Below are 17854 nucleotides of genomic sequence, written 5' to 3'. Positions count from 1 at the left end.
ACAAAACCAAAAATTTGGGCACTCATTTTGACACCTAATGGATTTTGTTTCCAGAATAAGCTACTTCATTTCCTTGAGCATCACTTTGCTCATATGCTCTGTAAAGTCTCATGGCATATGTGTATACTTATTTTTCTTTCTCCAGACAGGGCTTTCAGGCACCAAAACTTCTAAGTCACATATCTCCATCCTGTCTTTCAGGTGGATTGTTGCATACTGTCATTATAGTTTTATTTTAGTGAAGATAAACATATTTGTAAGGTTTACATGAAATCACTTAGTAGGTGACCTCTGTGCTAGAGGGCGTTGATTATCCTACAATATCTATACTTCCCTCTTCCCAATTTTTAGTGAGACATGTGATCACTTGCAAAAAGACATTTCCCAGCTTCCTTTGTAGGTCTTGCCATGTGTATAGGTCCTGACCAAAAAGATTCATTCATTCATTCAGTCAGTCAGTCAACAAATACTTATTCAGCACCTACTGGAGTCTGGGATCTAGGGATATAGTGGTAAATAAAATAAACAAATTTCCAGTAATCCCTGCCCTCCCAACCCCCAAATTGAGTTTATAATCTACCTACCAGGAGGAAATAGAGAAGTTAAAAATATATTATTCCAGGTGATAAGTGTTATGTAGAAAAATGAAGCAAAATAGGAGGATAGAACATAGAAGAAGAGATGGGAGTTGCCTCACTGTTCATAAAGTTGAGTGGGAATGAGACACCTGGGGGTGAAGTCTAGTCTGGGAGTCAGGGGTTTTTGTGGTGACTGATGTAAACAGGGCAACGCGCACACTGAGATGACGACAGGACAGACAGTGCTGGTGAGGCTCTGCATGCAGAGAAAAGGGCAGAGCGAGGTTTAGCTAAGGACACAGAGTTCTGGGGCCCTGTCTCTACTTCTGCCTCTAGCAGTGTTTGGTGGTATGGGGAGGCCAGGAGCAGAGTCATCTGGAACACACAAAACTTCCTCCTGACTCCTGCTACTATAGGCAAGAGAGGTAGGGAAAAGTGGGCATTCTTGCCCATTATTGACACAGAAGTGTCAGGGGTTAGCTTTCAAAAACTTGCCTTAAATATCAACTGGTTAGTGCCTTTTTTCCACTGTTGTTTTATCCTTTAATCCACCCTTATGCTTGGAACAGAGATCTGATGGCAGGATTTCTAGCAGCCACCTTATATTGTGAGGACAGGACCATACTCCAGGGAGTGGGAAGAGCTTGGTTCCAGAGATTTTAGACAGTATAGTCACCATGCTAGCCCTGTGCAACTAACCTCGTTTACTTGAGGGAGAAATAACCACTTCTTGTTCAAGTCACTATTATTTGAGTGTTTACTACTTTTTTGCTGTTTTCAAATATAGCATGCAGGTATAAAATCTACCATTTATCCTTGGAATGTTTTATTTGGGATTAACAATGTAGTATCTGGGACAAATAAGTGCTTTTGGAGGCAGAACATCTGGAGTTCTGTCTTGATTCCATGTCCATTAATTTTCCTTATAAAATGAGAATCTCCTACTACCCAAGGAAATCTACACATTCAATGCAATCCCTATCAAAATAACACCAGCATTCTTCACAGAGCTAGAAAAAATAATCCCAAAATTTGTATGGAACCAGAAAAGACCCCAAAAAGCCATAGCAATCCTAAAAAAGAAAACCAAAACTGTAGGCATCATAATTCTGGACTTCAGGATGTATTACAAAGCTGTAATCATCAAGACAGTATGGTACTGGCACAAAAACAGACACTTAGATCAATGGAGGAGAATAGAGAACCCAGAAATGGACCCACAAACGTATGGCCAAATAATCTTTGACAAAGCAGGAAAGAATATTCAATGGAATAAAGGCAATCTCTTCAGCAAATGGTATTGGGAAAACTGGACAGCAGCATGCAAAAAAAAAAAAAAAAAAAAAGAATCTGGACCATTTTCTTATTCCATATACAAAAATAAACTCAAAATGGATGAAAGACCTAAACATAAGATAGGAAGCCATCAAAATCCTAGAGGAGAAAGCAGGCAAAAACCTCTTTGACCTCAGCTGCAGCAACTTTTTACTCAACACGTCTCCAGAGGCAAGGGAAACAAAAGCAAAAATGAACTATTGGGACTTCATCAAGATAAAAAGCTTCTGCACGGTGAAGGAAACAATGAGCAAAACTAAAAGGCAACCAACAGAATTGAAGATATTTGCAAATGACATGTCAGATAAAGGGTTAGTATCCAAAATCTATAAAGAACTTACCAAATTCAACACCCAGAAAACAAATAATCCAGTGAAGAAATGGGCCAAAGACATGAATAGACACTTCTCCAAAGAAGACATCCAGATGGCCAACCGACACATGAAAAAATGCTCAACATGACTCATTATCAGGGAAATAAAAATCAAAACTACAATGAGATACCACCTCACACCTGTCAGAATGGCTAAAATTAACAACTCAGGCAACAACAGATGTTGGCAAGCATACGGAGAAAGAGGAATCCTCTAGTGCTGTTGATGGGAATGCAAACTGGTGCAGCCACTCTGGAAAACAGTATGGAGGTTCCTCAAAAAATTAAAAATAGAACTACCCTATGACCCAGCAATTGCACTACTAGGTATTTATCCAAAGGATACATGTGTGCTGTTTTGAAGGGACACATGTACCCCATGTTTATAGCAGCATTAATGACAATAGCCAAAGTATGGAAAGAGCCCAAATGTCCATCAATGGATGCATAGATAAAGAAGATGTGGTATATATACACAATGTAGTATTACTCGGCAATCAAAAAGAATGAGATCTTGCCATTTGCAACTATGTGGATGGAACTATAGTGTATTATGGTAAGCAAAATTAGTCAGTCAGAGAAAGAGAAATATCATATGACTTCACTCATATGAAGAACTTAAGATACAAAACAGATGAACATAAGGGAAGGGAAGAAAAAATAATATAAAAACAGGGAGGGGGCAAAAGATAAGAGACTCTTAATACAGAGAATGAACTGAGAGTTGCCGGAGGGGTTTTGGTGGGGAATAGGCTAAATGGGCAAGAGGAATTAAGGAGGACACTTGTTGGGATGAGCACACGGTGTTATATGCAGGGGATGAATCACTGGATTCTACTCCTGAAATCATCATTGCACTATATGCTAACTAACTGGATGCAAATTAAAAATAAATAAATAAATAAAATGAGAATCTTCTTTATAAAATGAAAATAGTAATACTCAACATTTCTGCTGGAGAAAAATCGAGTAGCAAGACCCAGAGGTGAAAGTGAGTGTGTCCGGTCTGAAGAGTTGGAAGTTCAATACGGCTGGAGTGTAGCCATTCCAACATTAAACCAACATTTGAAAAGCTGGCAAGCGCCCAAGGTGCCAGGGCATACCAGCCAAGAGCTGCTAATCAGCAGCTCAGGCTCCATGGTGTAGCTTATGAGTCCTCCACGGTTGGGCCACTGCTTCAGCCTCCAGTCTTGTCTTTGCTTCTCTTCTCTATTCACATTACCCTCCATACACACTGAGCTGCTTGTTGTTGTTTCATACTCATCCATTATGTCTTTATACTTTCGCTCCTGCTATCCCTTCTGTTGCAATGAGAGCCTACTGCTCCCATTTAGCCTATATAACTCCTACATCTTCTGTATAACATTTCAGCTGCAACCTGAGTGTTACCACCTCTAGGTAGGTCTTCCGGATAATATCCTCATTATTCACATATGCTATCTGTAGTGGGTAGAATGGTGGCCCCCTTCCTGGAAACTGTCCACATGCTGGAACTTGGAAATGTGGCCTTGTTTGGATAAAAGAGTCTTTGCCGATGTCATTCAGTTAAGAATCTTGAAGTGAGATCAACCTGCTTTATCTGGGTAGGCACTAAATCCAATGACAAGTGTCCCTATACAAGACACACAGAAGAGAGACAGACCCATTTGAAGAGGGAGGCAGAGATTGGAGTTAGGAAGCCACCAGCCAAGGAACAACGTGAACCCCCAGACCCTGGAAGAGGCAAGCAGGCATTCTCCCCTAGAGCCTTTGGAAAAAGTAGGTCCCTGCTGACACCTTGATTTCAGACTTCTAACCTCCAGAACTGTGAGAAAATGAATTTCTGTTGTTTTAAGACAGCAAGTTTGTGGTCATTTGTTATAGCCGCCCTAGGAAACTGAGCTTTTAGAATTACATATAAAAAATTGTCTTACAATCCTATTATTTGTTTGTGGCTGTCTCTCCCATGTAATAGAGTGAAGCTCCTCGAGAAGGGGAAACGTGGCTCAGTTACCTATCATCCTGTATCCAGCCCCATGCATGCAAGACACAGGGTTTGTATTTGTTAAATAAATGGAAGAATGGGTAAATAAATAGGAACTGAACATTTCAATGTCCTGACCGCAGAGTGTTAAAGAACAAAACTTGTTTTGGTTTCTGAAAGATGTATGTTTATAAATGTTGGATTCTCTCCCCACTCCCCACCCCTGCTGTCAGTGTGGTCCTGAGCACTCTGGTTCTTGCTGGGTTTTATTTAGCATCACACCGAATCAAAGGAAATTAGATGTTCGTCCCTTTCCTTGCTTCCTGGGGTTTAACCTTCCTTTTGTATAAGTCCTTCCTGGCTCTCACAGCAAGGCAGTGCCTATACGCACCCTGAAAGTGTTGTATTCAGCGCTGTGTGGGACCAAGGTCTAGACAGCCATTCTGAACCTCTTTTCTTCTCCTTTTTTTTTTTAAAGCTGAATGCAAATGTTCAGCTTTGGCACTAGTTCAGCGTGGAGTTGGACATATACTGGCTCTAATGTGTTTTTCCAATTGTGTGACATTTTCACTGCACCACAAAAGGGACATTGAACCACACCCCGAGTGCCTAGACATGGGGCCTCACAATTAGGTTCCTCACCTGTCAACTCTAATTGGCTCAGACTGACCCACTCGCTGTGATATTTGCTTTGGATATTTGGATATTCGGATATTTTCTCAGGAACCTCATTTTTATACATTTGAAAAGCCACACTCAAAGAATAGGGGACAACTGAACACATGTCATACGTAAAAGAAATCTGTTCATCATTTGTGGGAAAACAGCTTCTGGCAAGAGGATGGTGAACAGAGTCCAGCGTTCCCTTTGCCTGTGGTTTGCAATTCCACTGTGGGCTTGTACTGCCTCTTTGTTTCTCTAGATCATCTACACAACTCATTCAGTCAGTTATTTATTGCGCACTTTCTGGATGACCAGGCAGTGGGCTAACGTGTCAGGGACACAGCCATGAACGAAACGGAAAACTGATTCCTGCTGTCATGGGGTTTACATTCTAGTGGGAGGCAGTGGCAAAGGAACGAATTGAACATCACAGCAGATGTACAGTTTGACACACATTCTTCCAGTGAGCTGAGGGGCTCAGATAAGCTAATGTGGGTGAATGCACTTTGTAAACTATAAAACTAACCGGAATTAGTGACTGTTTTTCTGTCCCCTGTTCAGGTATAGATTACCCATTAAAGTTTCCTTATTGATATTCCTGAAATCGATTCACCAGTGACTTATAAAGGACCATAAAGGACAGAAGGAGAAAAACCCAAATCAAATGGCTATTTGGCTCCTTAGCAATTTCGCCAGGGCTTTCGAGACATGCTGCTTCTAAAGCAGGGTGTGTTGGGCATCCGTAGTTTCCATGGTTGAGTCCGTGCGATAAGAACTATTATCATTGCTCATGTTTTGTACCTATTTCTTTCAGTCAGAGCAGAATACTATCTGAAAGACAGGATTGGAAGTCACCGGGAGGGTTTTGTTTTGTTTTGTTTTGTTTTCCACTGCCTACCTGTGCTAAACTTAGCTAAAAATTAGTAAGCATTAATGTCTGGGCCGTTCCTTTTTGTACGAAAATGGGGATAAAAGGCATAAGTTAAATTCTCCATATGCTACATTAAAGGGGAATGATTTTGACTGAAGATTAATTTGGGGGTTAATATTTGAGGGGGCACTGGCCACACATATGAAATGCCCAGAAAAGTTAAGGAAAAACATAGCAGTAGATACAATTCATAAGTCAAAAACAAAACAAAACAGAACAAACAACCTTAACGTTGAACTGAAAAGAATACATGCAAATTTATGGTAATTTGTGTCACAAATATCCCCAAATGTGAGGCAGTGTGATAAAGTGGAAATAGTTTGCTTGTGGAATCAGACCATTTTCCTAGATGAAAAATAATAGTAGTTAACGTGTACCAGACACTATCTTTAGCATTTCACACTCATTCTCTTGGTTCAGACTCACCTCTTCTCTGGGAGGGAGGTACAATTACAATACATAAGACTAAATTTATGATTAATGAAAAAAGATACAAAAAGCTACTACGAAAGCGCATCGCAAGTTTTGTTAAAATATTATTGTGGGGCACCTGGGACATTTAACCAAAGCCAGTTAAATGTCCGACTTTGGCTCAGGTCGTGATCTTGTGGTTCATGAGTTCGAGCTTTGCATCGGGCTCTCTGCTGTCAGTGCAGAGCCTGCTTGGGATTCTCTCTCTCCCTCTCTCTCTGCCCCTCCTCCGCTTGTGCACTGTCTCTCAAAATAAATAAATAAATAAATAAATATATATATATTATTGGTTTTAAGACATAACTCTGGTTAACTCTAGGCCTGCTACTCCCCACATATGTGATTTTAGGGGGTCACATGTTTAATCTTTGAAAGCCTCTATTATGTCTCCATCAAAGGGTTGTCATGATTATCAAACAATATAACACATGGAAAGAATCTAGAATAATTCCTGGAACATAGAAAGTGATTAACAGAAGTTACTTCCCCCAACAGCAACCTGAAAATGGTGGTCTAGACAGCATTCCCTGCACCCCCCACCCCCACATACTCCCAAGGTTGATCTAGAGCAGTGATGACTGAAATAATGTGAGACGCAAATAGAATTTAAAATTTTTAGTGGCCACATTAAAAAATTAAAAAGAAACAGGGGTGCCTGGGTGGCTCAGTCAGTTAAGCATCTGACCTCAGCTCAGGTCATGATTTCGCACTCTGTGAGTTCAAGCCCCATGTCAGCTCTGTGCTGACAGCTCAGAGCCCGGAGCCTGCAGCCTGCTTTGGATTCTGTGTCTCCCTCTCTCTGCCCCTCCCCCACTCATGCTCTGTCTCTTTCTCTCTCTCTCTCTCAAAAATAAATAAATATTTTTAAAAATTAAAAAATTAAAAAGAAACAGGTTTAATTAGTATAAATAAGATATTTCATTTAACCCACTTTATTCAAAATATTATTGCAATTGGAAATCAATATAAAATTATTAATAAGCCATTGTATATTTTTTGTTACTAAGTGCTTGAAACCTGGGCTTTATTCTATACTTACAGCACACCTCAATTTGGACACTAAATTTTCATTGGAAATACTTGACCTGTATTCAGATTTCATAAAATTAACAGTTGACAATACAGAGTCACAAGACCAAATCGTTTCTTACAAGTTTTCCAATAACCAAATTGAGTTTCAGTTTTTAAATTTAACTTATTTAATTTTTCAAATAAAAATTAAAATCTCAGTTCCCCGGGGACACTAACCGTATTTTAAGTGCTTGATAACCATGTGTGACTAGTAGCAACCCTATTAGGCAGGGTGGATTTCATCCCTCTGTATAATCAGCCAGGAGTGGGACTAGGATAGGAATTTTGCCCTGTTCTCTCTAACCCCAAGGAGCCTGTGCAGTAGCTTTCTTGGTTTGGGTCAAGAGGTGTAGATGTCACTGGGACTGTAACATGAAACATGAAAATAATGCCATTTTTTGGTGAGGTTCTTGAGATTAGGGCTGATATTGAAAACACTCCTGGGTCCTGCTGGGTCAGTATGGGGAGGGAAGCTTGAGGCTGGCTGAAGCCTGACCAAATTCAAGAGACTCTGTTGGAACCCGATGGGACTCCATCATTCAGCCAATTGTACTTCTGCATTGATGCCTGATGTCCTTTCGCTAGGCTCATTCCCAAAAATTCAGTTGGTAAGAAATAAGGGAATGGTCATAGTCCAGAGATAGAGACTATGAGGGGGGAAGAAATTAAGGGTGGTGTTTTTTTGTTTTTTGGTTTTTGGTTTTTTGTGAAGTCTAATTCTCAGATAGAAAAAAAGAAAACCTTGAGAGCTTCGGAGAAATATAGGGAAGCAGCTAACTTGGAGGGCAGCAGGATTTGTTCTGTGGGACAGTGGTGAGATGTTACTTGAAATACTCAACTGGCTCTAGCCCTTCTTACACAAATTGGTGGGTGGAATTCAGAGAGAAAGATAGTTAAGAGAAAGGGTTTCCAGCTGGGATAAATGAAAAGACCCTGCAACTTGAAATAAAGGAGGCTAGGGAGGTCACGGTAATCCTGGGCAAACATGTCACCGGTGTAATCATAGAGCATTGATTTAAGTGTTCAACATCAGAGAGGCACTGTGGTTTAGAGTAATAATATTCGGTGCTTTTGTTTGACCCCAAAATGGATGTAATATTAATAAACGTTTACAGTAAATAATGAGACTCAATAGACAAAAAGAAGACGGTCACTCTGTATCAGAGTACAGAATACAGTCCACTGCACGTAGGCACCATCAGGGGGTTCAAATCAGAATTCTCTCCCTAGACATTTTTATGACAACTTTAGAAAACATGTGGTTAACATATGTGTAAGTAATTTGTTCCTAAATTGAATATTCAAGTTTAAAGGAGCTTCCATAGACTGTTGCCATTTTTGGTAGACCTTTTCTTAAGGGCAAAAGTCTCCCTTGTTTCAACACTCGGCTGAGATGCAAAGGCTCAATGATTTGCCTAAGACCAAACATGTAATTAATGGAGGAACTGAGACTAGAACTCAGGTCTTCTGAGTATCTCATTTATCCTATACTTTCCCAGTAAAGAAAACTTGTGCTTTCTGCAATTAAATGTATGCACTTAAAAATGGGGAAAATCTAAAATTACTGTCAGAACAGATTTGAAATTTGGTTTTCGCAGAAAATTTCCTATGAACGTATACTCCTGAGCTTCTGAATATGTATTCTGGAAGCATGATTATAATTTAAAAACCCTCATATATTACCATTAATACATAATAACTTTACAATCTGTCTTCATTAGGGCAGCATGGTGTAGTAAAAGAGGTTGAACTCTACCACTTATTAACTGGGCAATCTCTCTGAGGCTCCCTCATACTTCAAGGTGAGTAATCTCACTTTTCCAAAATGGTCCTTTAAATTTTTTTCTATAGTACTTATCAATTTCTAGTGTACTTTATAATTTGATTATATTGTACACTATATGTATACAACAGTATACATGTTGTTTACATACAAGAGTATATATGTTGTTTATTATCTGCATGCCTCACTAAAGTTTTTTTATTCAAGTATAATTAATATACAGTGTTATGTTAATTTCAGGTGTACAATATAATGAGTCAGCAATTCTATACATTTCTCGGTGCTTATCGTGGTAAGTTAAGTTTTAATCCCCTTCACCTATTTCACCCATCCACCCACACACTTCCTCCCTGGTAACCAGCAGGTTATTAATATTAATAACCAGCAGGCTATTCTCTATAGTTGAGAATCTGTTTCTTGCTTTGTCTCTCTCTTTTTTTCCTTTGCTCATTTGTTTTGTTTCTTAAATTTCACATCTAAATGAAATCATATGGTATTTATTTGTCTTTCTCTGACTGACTTATTTCAGTTAGCATCATACCCTCTGGATCTATCATGTTGCTGCAAATGGCAAGATTTCATTCCTTTTTATGGGTGAACAATATTATATATATATGACACGTTTGCCCAGGATTACCGTGACCTCCCTAGCCTCCTTTATTTCAAGTTGCAGGGTCTTTTCATTTATCCCAGCTGGAAACCCTTTCTCTTACTATCTTTCTCTCTGAATTCCACCCACCAATTTGTGTAAGAAGGGCTAGAGCCAGTTGAGTATTTCAAGTAACATCTCACCACTGTCCCACAGAACAAATCCTGCTGCCCTCACTTCTAAAACTTAACAGTTGAAAAGTAGATTCACACACACAAGTTGTTCCAAATATACTGAAAACATGTTGAATTTAATGAAAAAAATCAGGCTTCTTCTTAGCAAAGTATTAGAGTTGGAGAGCAACTTCACCCTTTGGGAGTTTGCAGATGCTGTGTGGAGGACCTGATGGGGTAAGGGTGGTGTAGAAAACTTCCTCTTCTGTCTTTCCTCCAGAGTCTCTGACTACCCACAGGAGAAGCAGAGGGTGCAGCATCCTCATTGGCCTCGGAGATAAAAGGACTTGAGGAAGACGCGGGGAGGACATCATCACCGGAGGTCGGGGGGCCACGAGACAGGACAGAGGTGTAGAACAGTTGGGAGTCAGGCATCTAGAACGGGAGAACTTCCAAGTTGTCATGATGTGTGAAGGATTTAGAGAGAAAAGAAAATCGAAAAGGAGATACTTAAAATCCTGGGGCTCTAGGTTACAAATCAAAACCTTTTCATCTTCTTTGAAGGAAGAAAGATTGGAAGTCCCATTTAGTTACTTTGGGAGGGTTTTTTCCATCTGTAAATTGGAGATAATATCTGCAATAACGTGATATGAGGATCAACTTAGTTTTCTCTACCCTTTTCTACCACTCTCCTTTGCCAAGGCCCTGTCCCATAACCGTTGCCTCAAAAGTGTCCATGACTGGCTGTTGTCCCTGTATTTATAGCACTAGAAAACAGTGATTTCTTTGTGACTGTGACTGTGGGCTCCCTGTGGCCAGTGCTGTGTCTTTTTTGTCATCGGGTCTTCAGTGCCAGGCATAGGATCTGATACATCCTGTGTACACAACCCATGTTTAGTAAGTGAAGGAATGTATGAATGAATGAATGTGAACGACAAGCACTGATGTAATAAATAAGCATTCTCATTTCTTGTCCAATCAAAGCCAAATACTAATATACTAAAGATTCTCCAATAATGTCTTAAAACTCTAGTTGACTTAATTAGCTAAACAAATTACAATGAATTCATGCACACCATCAACAGGCCTTATTTACTAAACCCCTACTCTGCCCTGTTTCTGTGGTGATGATAGTCATTGCAGTAGGCCCCCCAATGATGTTCCCATTCTGGTTCCCAGAACCTGTGAATATGTTACCTCACATGTTAAAAGAGACTTTGAAGGTGTGATCAATTAAGGATTTTGTGGAGGAGACATTATCCTGGATTATCTAGGTGAGCCTGGTATAATCACAAGGATCCGTGTGAGGAAGAGACTGGAGGTCAGAAAAGACAGAAGATGCTACCTGCTTGCCTTGAAGATTAAAGACAGGGACCACGAGTCACAGAGTGTAGACAACCTCCAGAAACTAGAAAAAGCAAGGAAAGATATTCTCCCTAAGGGCCTCCAGAAGGAATGTAGGCTGGTGGACCGATTTTTAGACCTCTGGCCTTTAGAACTGTAAGTTAATCAATTTGTGTTGTTTGAAGCCACTAAGTTTGTGATGATATGTTACAGCAGCTGTAAGAAACTAATACAGCCATAGAAGTAAATTTCTGAAATTTACAAATTTAACTTCAGCATACACATTTTAAATATAATGGCCTCCTCTCTTGCTGAAAAATAAGGCAGGTTTAGACATGTTTCTAGGGACAATATAGGGCAAACATATGCACTGAATGGTCAAATATAAATATGTTACGTAACACTGCCCTCAAACATAGAGCAGGCCTTGTGATTCACTACGAGATTTTCAAGTTTTATTCTTTCTGATCTTCTAAATGTAAATGAAATTCCAGCACTCTTTAGAACATGATAGAACCCAGCAGACTTCTGTATTTTTATACATGGACCCTCTAAGAATAGTGCGATATTTTTGAAGTCAAAAATAAAATCAGCCTGATGAGTTAAGTAGGGCTCCCATGTTTAAAATTATGTATAAGACCCTCAAAGTTCAGAGAAAGTGGACTGATTTGATCTGTTCTTATTACTGGTAGCTATAGACGTTTTTCTACTGTGAGAACATCCTTTTACGAAGCAGAAACAAGATTGTCTTGTTGCCTCTTTTAATCTCAGAGTTTAGATTTTCCCATACCATTTTCTTGTTTTGAGGGTCACTTTTCAACACAGGAGCACAGCTGTATGAGAGGCCTCCTTCTTTGGAAATACAAAAAAGCGCATAGCTTCCTATTTGATCTCAGTTTCATTATAGGACAATTTTAGGCTGACCCAGGCTGTGTGATTCACTAATGTCCAATCATCACGTGCAATGGAGGTAGCACAGCTGAGAACCAGCCTTTCCTTCAACTGGAAAATTTGCAGACAAATGTTTATTTTATGAGGATGCTTCCTCTTCCCTATTGATCTTATAGCATATAACTAATGCTGGCCGAATTGCAGCCCTAAAGGCAATATCCAGAAACCAGTTACATTTCCTGTTTTATTATTTACTGTGGTTACATTCATCGCATTATTTACATGCACCCACATTTCATAGATAATTGCCCCATTGTAAATTCCTAAGCCACCAAATGGCCATACATTTAAATTATGTGTTCCTCTCCCCTACAAAAAGTTATGTGGAAGTATTCACCTTTAGAGCCAGCCGACTGAAGAACAGCCTGGAAAATATCGCTGACAAGTGTCTCTGATCCAAACGAGAAACCGCTAAGCCACCCTTGTTGTTCCTGTAACACACAGGATCCATTGTGTGACTGGGTCTCTACATGTTTACTGCTTGGCTTTGCAGTTTTTGATCAGAACTCATTCTCCTTCAGGGCACCTGGGTGGTTCAGTCAGTTAAGTGTTCGACTTCAGCTCAGGTCATGATCTCATGGTTTGTGAGTTCGAGCCCTATGTCAGGCTCTATGCTGACAGCTCAGAACCTGAAGCCTGCTTGGGATTCCGTGTCTCCCTCCCTCTCTACTCCTCCCCTCCCCACCTCAAAAATAAATAAATAAACATTTTAAAAAAGAACTCATTCTCCTTCTAGACTCATAATCTTGCAGTTTAGGGACTGTGTCTGAAGATTCCCCCTCCCACCTCCCAATAGTAATGACTGGCATTATCACCAATGCATAGTAATTATGATTTCCATGTTTTAAATGCTTACTATGTGTCAAGATTTGTACACATACTATTTCTTTGTCAAACTCTCCACAATACTATGAGGTGAATATTATCAGGCCCATTTTACAGATGATGAAACAGAGGCTATAGAAGTTCAGCGTCTTGCATAAGGTCATAAGGCTAATCCAGGGTCTAGGATTGAATGTCAGTTCACCTTGATTCTACATTGCCTTTCACAATATCAGTAACACAGAATAAATAATGCATGAATGGCTAACTTCTTGAAATCTACCAATACAATTTTAGGATAGGAATAAATAGTTTCATCTGAAAAACAACAAATAATTTTATTCTGGAATGCTGAGTGCATTAGCATGTTCTTAACATGCAATAATTTAGATAATTCAGAGCTAAGAGCTGTCTATTGAAGGCCAATTCAATCTATGCCAAATTTCTACTACAGTCCAGCACAATGTCTTTTCTGGAGAGGAAGGTTGGAAAAAGCTGGCCAGGAGCAGGCAGAAGGGCTCTGGGTTTAACATTTGGTTAAACTCAGCTGATTCTTTACTAAACTTCTTTGCTTTTTTAAATTTTTTAATGTTTATTTATTTTTGAGAGACAGAGAGAGCAAGAGTGGGGGAGGAGCAGAGAGAGAGGGAGACAGAATCTGAAGCAGGCTCCAGCCTCTGAGCTGTCAGCACAGAGCCCGACATGGTGCTGGAACCCATGAACTGTGAGATCATGACCTGAGCTGAAGTTGGATGCTTAGCCAACTGAGCCACACAGGTGCCCTTCTTTACTAAACTTCTTTTAACATTTTATTTTTTTAATGTTTATTTATTTTTGAGAGAGAGAGAGAGAGAGACAGAGCATGAGTGGAGGACGGGTAGAAAGAGAGGGAGACACGGAATCCAAAACAGGCTCCAGGTTCCAAGCTGTCAGTACAGAGACCGATGCGGGGCTCGAACTCACGAACTGTGAGATCATGACCTGACTCGAAGTCTGATGCTCAACCGACTGAGCCACCCAGGCGCCCCTTTACTAAACTTCTTAAAGTGGATACTTCTAGACCGTTCCCTCCTCCAGCAAGTGATCAAGCTGGAAAGGTAGCAGGACTGGCTTCATGGGCATGTGACCAGTGTAGTTCTATAGGACCCTACACTCAGATCAGGGGCCCACTCTTGGTGTTTAATGGTATTTAATGGTATTTGTTTACCATCTTGAAATTCTTTTTTTTTTATGTTTATTTATTTTTGAGAGAGGAAGAGAGAGACAGAGCATGAGCAGGGGAGGGGCAGAGAGAGAGGGAGACACAGAATCTGAAGCAGACTCCAGGCTCTGAGCTGTCACCACAGAGCCTGATGTGGGGCTTGAACTCATGAAACACAAGATCATGACCTGAGTCAAAGTTGTTCACTTAACCGACTGAGCCACTCAGGCACCCCCAGCATCTTGAAATTCTTAATAATTTTATCTTTGCAGCTATGTTTTGTAAGTGAAGTCTGATGTTAGCAGAGCAAAAGCTGAGGCTTGGGGTCTTGGCTCACAAATAGGCTCATCTACCCCAGGCTGGATTTTGACTGCTGACCTTTCTACCCTGGGGGTGGGGTTGGAGGGTTTCAGTACAGATACAGGGAGAGTCAGGGTCCAGAGTAGGCCCCACGAACTGAATTATGGGTAGACCCCAGGTGCCTAGGAAGGTGTGTCCTTGCCTTGTGAGTATCCCCATGACCGAGAAGGAGAGGTTAATTAACAAATTAAAAAAAAATACTATGTAGCTTGAGAGAGACTACAGAAGGAAGGCAATATCTTTTTACCTGGTTTTTGTTCAAGGGGCTCACATTTTCACTTTATATTAAGCCCAACAAATTATGTAGCTATCACTGCAGGATGATTCAGATGTTTTGGAGGGAAAATATGGCTGCCAAAGCTTACTAAATGCTTTTTGTTTTTTTGTTGTTTTGGTTTTTTTTTTTACCCTGTGGGTCCTTTTAGTTTTTGTTTTTGGTAGAGATTGTCTAGGTGCCGAGCACTCTTCATTTCTTTACTGTGCACTTTTATAGGAAGTTATTGTATTTCTCAGCCTTTTTTAAAGTTAGTTCTGGCCAGTGAAATGTGGGTTCAAGTGTGGTGTGCCCATGAAAAGTCTGACATGATCCTCCTCATTCTTTCTTTTCACTCAAAGACTGGTTGGATGCAAAGGATCCAGCAAGGAACTCCAACAAACCCTGGAAGAGGGGATTACCATAACATGGAATGAGATAGGATTCCCTAAATCACCACTGGAAAGTTGCCTACCAAACTGTAAAGAAATACACATTTATTATATTAAATCGTTAAGAACTTAAGATTGTTAGCTATAGAAATAGTGTTAATTAACCCAATTAATAATATTTTCAACAAAAGACATTTTTTTTATGCAGGGTTTGCAAGCTATAGCCCTCAAGCCAAATTGGGTCACCACCTGTTCTTGTAAATAAAGATTTATTAGGAACACAGCCATATCCATTTGCTTATGAATTGTCCATGGCTGCTTTTATGCTATAGTAGAGTTGAATTGTGTGGCAGAGACAGTATGTCCCACAAATCCTAAGGTACTTACTATCTGGCCCACTATAAAAATGTTTGCAAACTGCTGGACTTCTAAATAAGGAAAGGGATGGTTGTACTGACTTCCATCAAATGTCTCTATGCTCACTTGTATAAGGCTTTTTAACACAAATAGTGATATACTCTGGACAACATGATTTTGATTCTTGCTTTCGCATTTCTACCACTATAGCAAGTTGTTGTGAGATTAAGTCCAAGACGTTTTTGCTATTGTGCCATTGATCATGATAATGATAATAATACTACTAATAATTAAAATAAGAACTGCTAGAACATTCACTGAGCTACTTATAGCCAATGTGTTAAATATTATGTGTGCACTATCTGATTTAATTCTCACAACACCCAAGGAGATAGAAATTATCATTCAGTTTCATTGAGAAAGAAACAGAAGCTCAGAAAGGTTAATGACTGGGGCGCCTGGGTGATTCAGTCAGTCGAGTGTCTGACTTCAGCTCAGGTCACGATCTCACAGTTCATGGGTTCAAAGCCCTGCGTCGGGCTCTGTGCTGACAGCTCAGAGCCTGGAGCTTGCTTTGGATTCTGTGTCTCCCTCTCTCTGCCCCTTCCACCGCTTGAGCTCATTCTCACTCCGTCTCTCAAAAATAAATAAAAATGTTAAAAAAAAAAAAAAAGAAAGGTTAATGACTTGTCCAATATCACCTGGGTAAGTGGAAAGGCTGGATTGGTAGAACGCCTATGGGTCCTGGAGGGCCAATGCAGCCATCTCAGGGGCAGGAGAAGGCATAATTCCTACATAATTACCATGAGTATCTCTTCTTGAGCCACTAAAGACTGATTTTTCAGATCTGTAAATGAATAAAAAGCATTTCAAATCCCTAAAGATGTAGAGAACAGGCAGTACTATCTGAGAATGTAAGCAATCCTGCAAAACAGAAAGCAAAGGACTGGTATGGACAGAATTAGCAGCACAGAGAAAACAGAAACCTTCTAATAACTCTCAAAGGAGAAAGTCAGAGAAGAAACCTATTGTCAGCAATTCCCAGGAAGTCTCAGGAATTGAAGACACTAGGTACCTCTAAAAGTAGGGGCTAAAGATGGGACTGAAAAATATGAGGAGTGGTTGTAAAAGGATCAGTTAGAACTCCCAGATTCACTCTCTCACTCCAAGTACGAAGTGACTACTTTTTTTTTTTTTCCCAGACAGGAAACTTTTAACCATAAAAGTTCAGTTCTCAGTGACGTAGACACAGTGGAGTTGGTAAAGGAAGGAGATGGGAATAGAGATCCAGTGAATATATATTCAATGGTAAGAAAAGCAACACCTTCCAAAGCTCTGCTTACAGAATTTTGGTTATAAGGATACACCCTCCAGGAAAGATAAGGAGTCCTCTTTACAGAAACAGAATCTCCCCAAAATAAAAACCTATAGATGTTGACATTCCAGGCTCACCCAACACCACTCCCAGAATCCTTACAATGAAATCTACCAACCATCAAACTGACCTGTGAATGTATAGCTTTTTCGTGCTTTACTTTTAGATATGAGCAGAGTCAATGATTAGCAGATTTTGAGGAAAGTCTCTAATTATAGAAAGGGATCAAAACAGAGAAGCAGACTAAAAGGGAACTTAAAGGAAATAAACAAAATGTAGGGAGTAAAACAAAAAATTATAAATGATTTCCTCAAATAAATGAAAGAGGCGGATGCTATTAAAAAATACAAAAACCAGAAAGAACTCTTGGACATTGAAAACAAATCAGCACAATATTTAAAAAAAAAAATCAATAGAGAAGTTGTAGATAAAGTTAAGACAATCTCCCAAGAAGAAGAGCAAACACAAATGAAAGTCGTAGATAAAATTCAGCAGATTCCCAAGAGTTAAGACAAAATACAAACTAAATATGCTCAGCTTCTTGTCAATAGAAGTTCTAAAATGAGAGAATAGGAATGAAGGGAGGGGCACCTGGGTGGCTCAATCTGTTAAGCATCTGACTCTTGATTTTGGCTCAGGTCACGATCTCACGGTTCATGCCCAGCCCAGCGTTGGGCTCTGTGCTAGCAGTGCAGAGCCTGCTTGGGATTCTGTCTCCCTCTCTCTCTGCCCACCGTGCACATGATCTCTCTCTCTCTCTCTCTCTCTCCAAAATAAATAAATAAATAAACTAAAAAGAAATAAAAAGAAATGAAGGGAAAGAAATGATAAAGGAAATAATGACGAACGTTTTCTGGAATTGAAGGACA

General features: G+C 39.8%; 1 long non-coding RNA gene across 10 annotated transcripts in view; it reads left to right on the top strand.

Moving 5' to 3' along the window:
* The window catches only part of LOC122240139, a 102512-nt gene extending 91784 nt beyond the window's left edge, over positions 1 to 10728 (top strand). For all 10 annotated transcript variants that reach the window (XR_006219489.1, XR_006219490.1, XR_006219485.1 and 7 more), the window contains 4 exons: positions 4241 to 4319; positions 9107 to 9187; positions 9409 to 9460; positions 10211 to 10728. This is a non-coding gene — a long non-coding RNA (uncharacterized LOC122240139). The remainder of the gene's footprint in view (positions 1 to 4240; positions 4320 to 9106; positions 9188 to 9408; positions 9461 to 10210) is intronic.
* The last annotated feature ends 7126 nt before the right edge of the window (positions 10729 to 17854 follow it).

Source organism: Panthera tigris, chromosome B4 (assembly GCF_018350195.1).
Source record: "Panthera tigris isolate Pti1 chromosome B4, P.tigris_Pti1_mat1.1, whole genome shotgun sequence".
NCBI classification, from domain to species: domain Eukaryota; kingdom Metazoa; phylum Chordata; class Mammalia; order Carnivora; family Felidae; genus Panthera; species Panthera tigris.
Note: the sequence above shows the minus strand (reverse complement) of the source record. Positions and strands in the feature narration are given on the sequence as shown.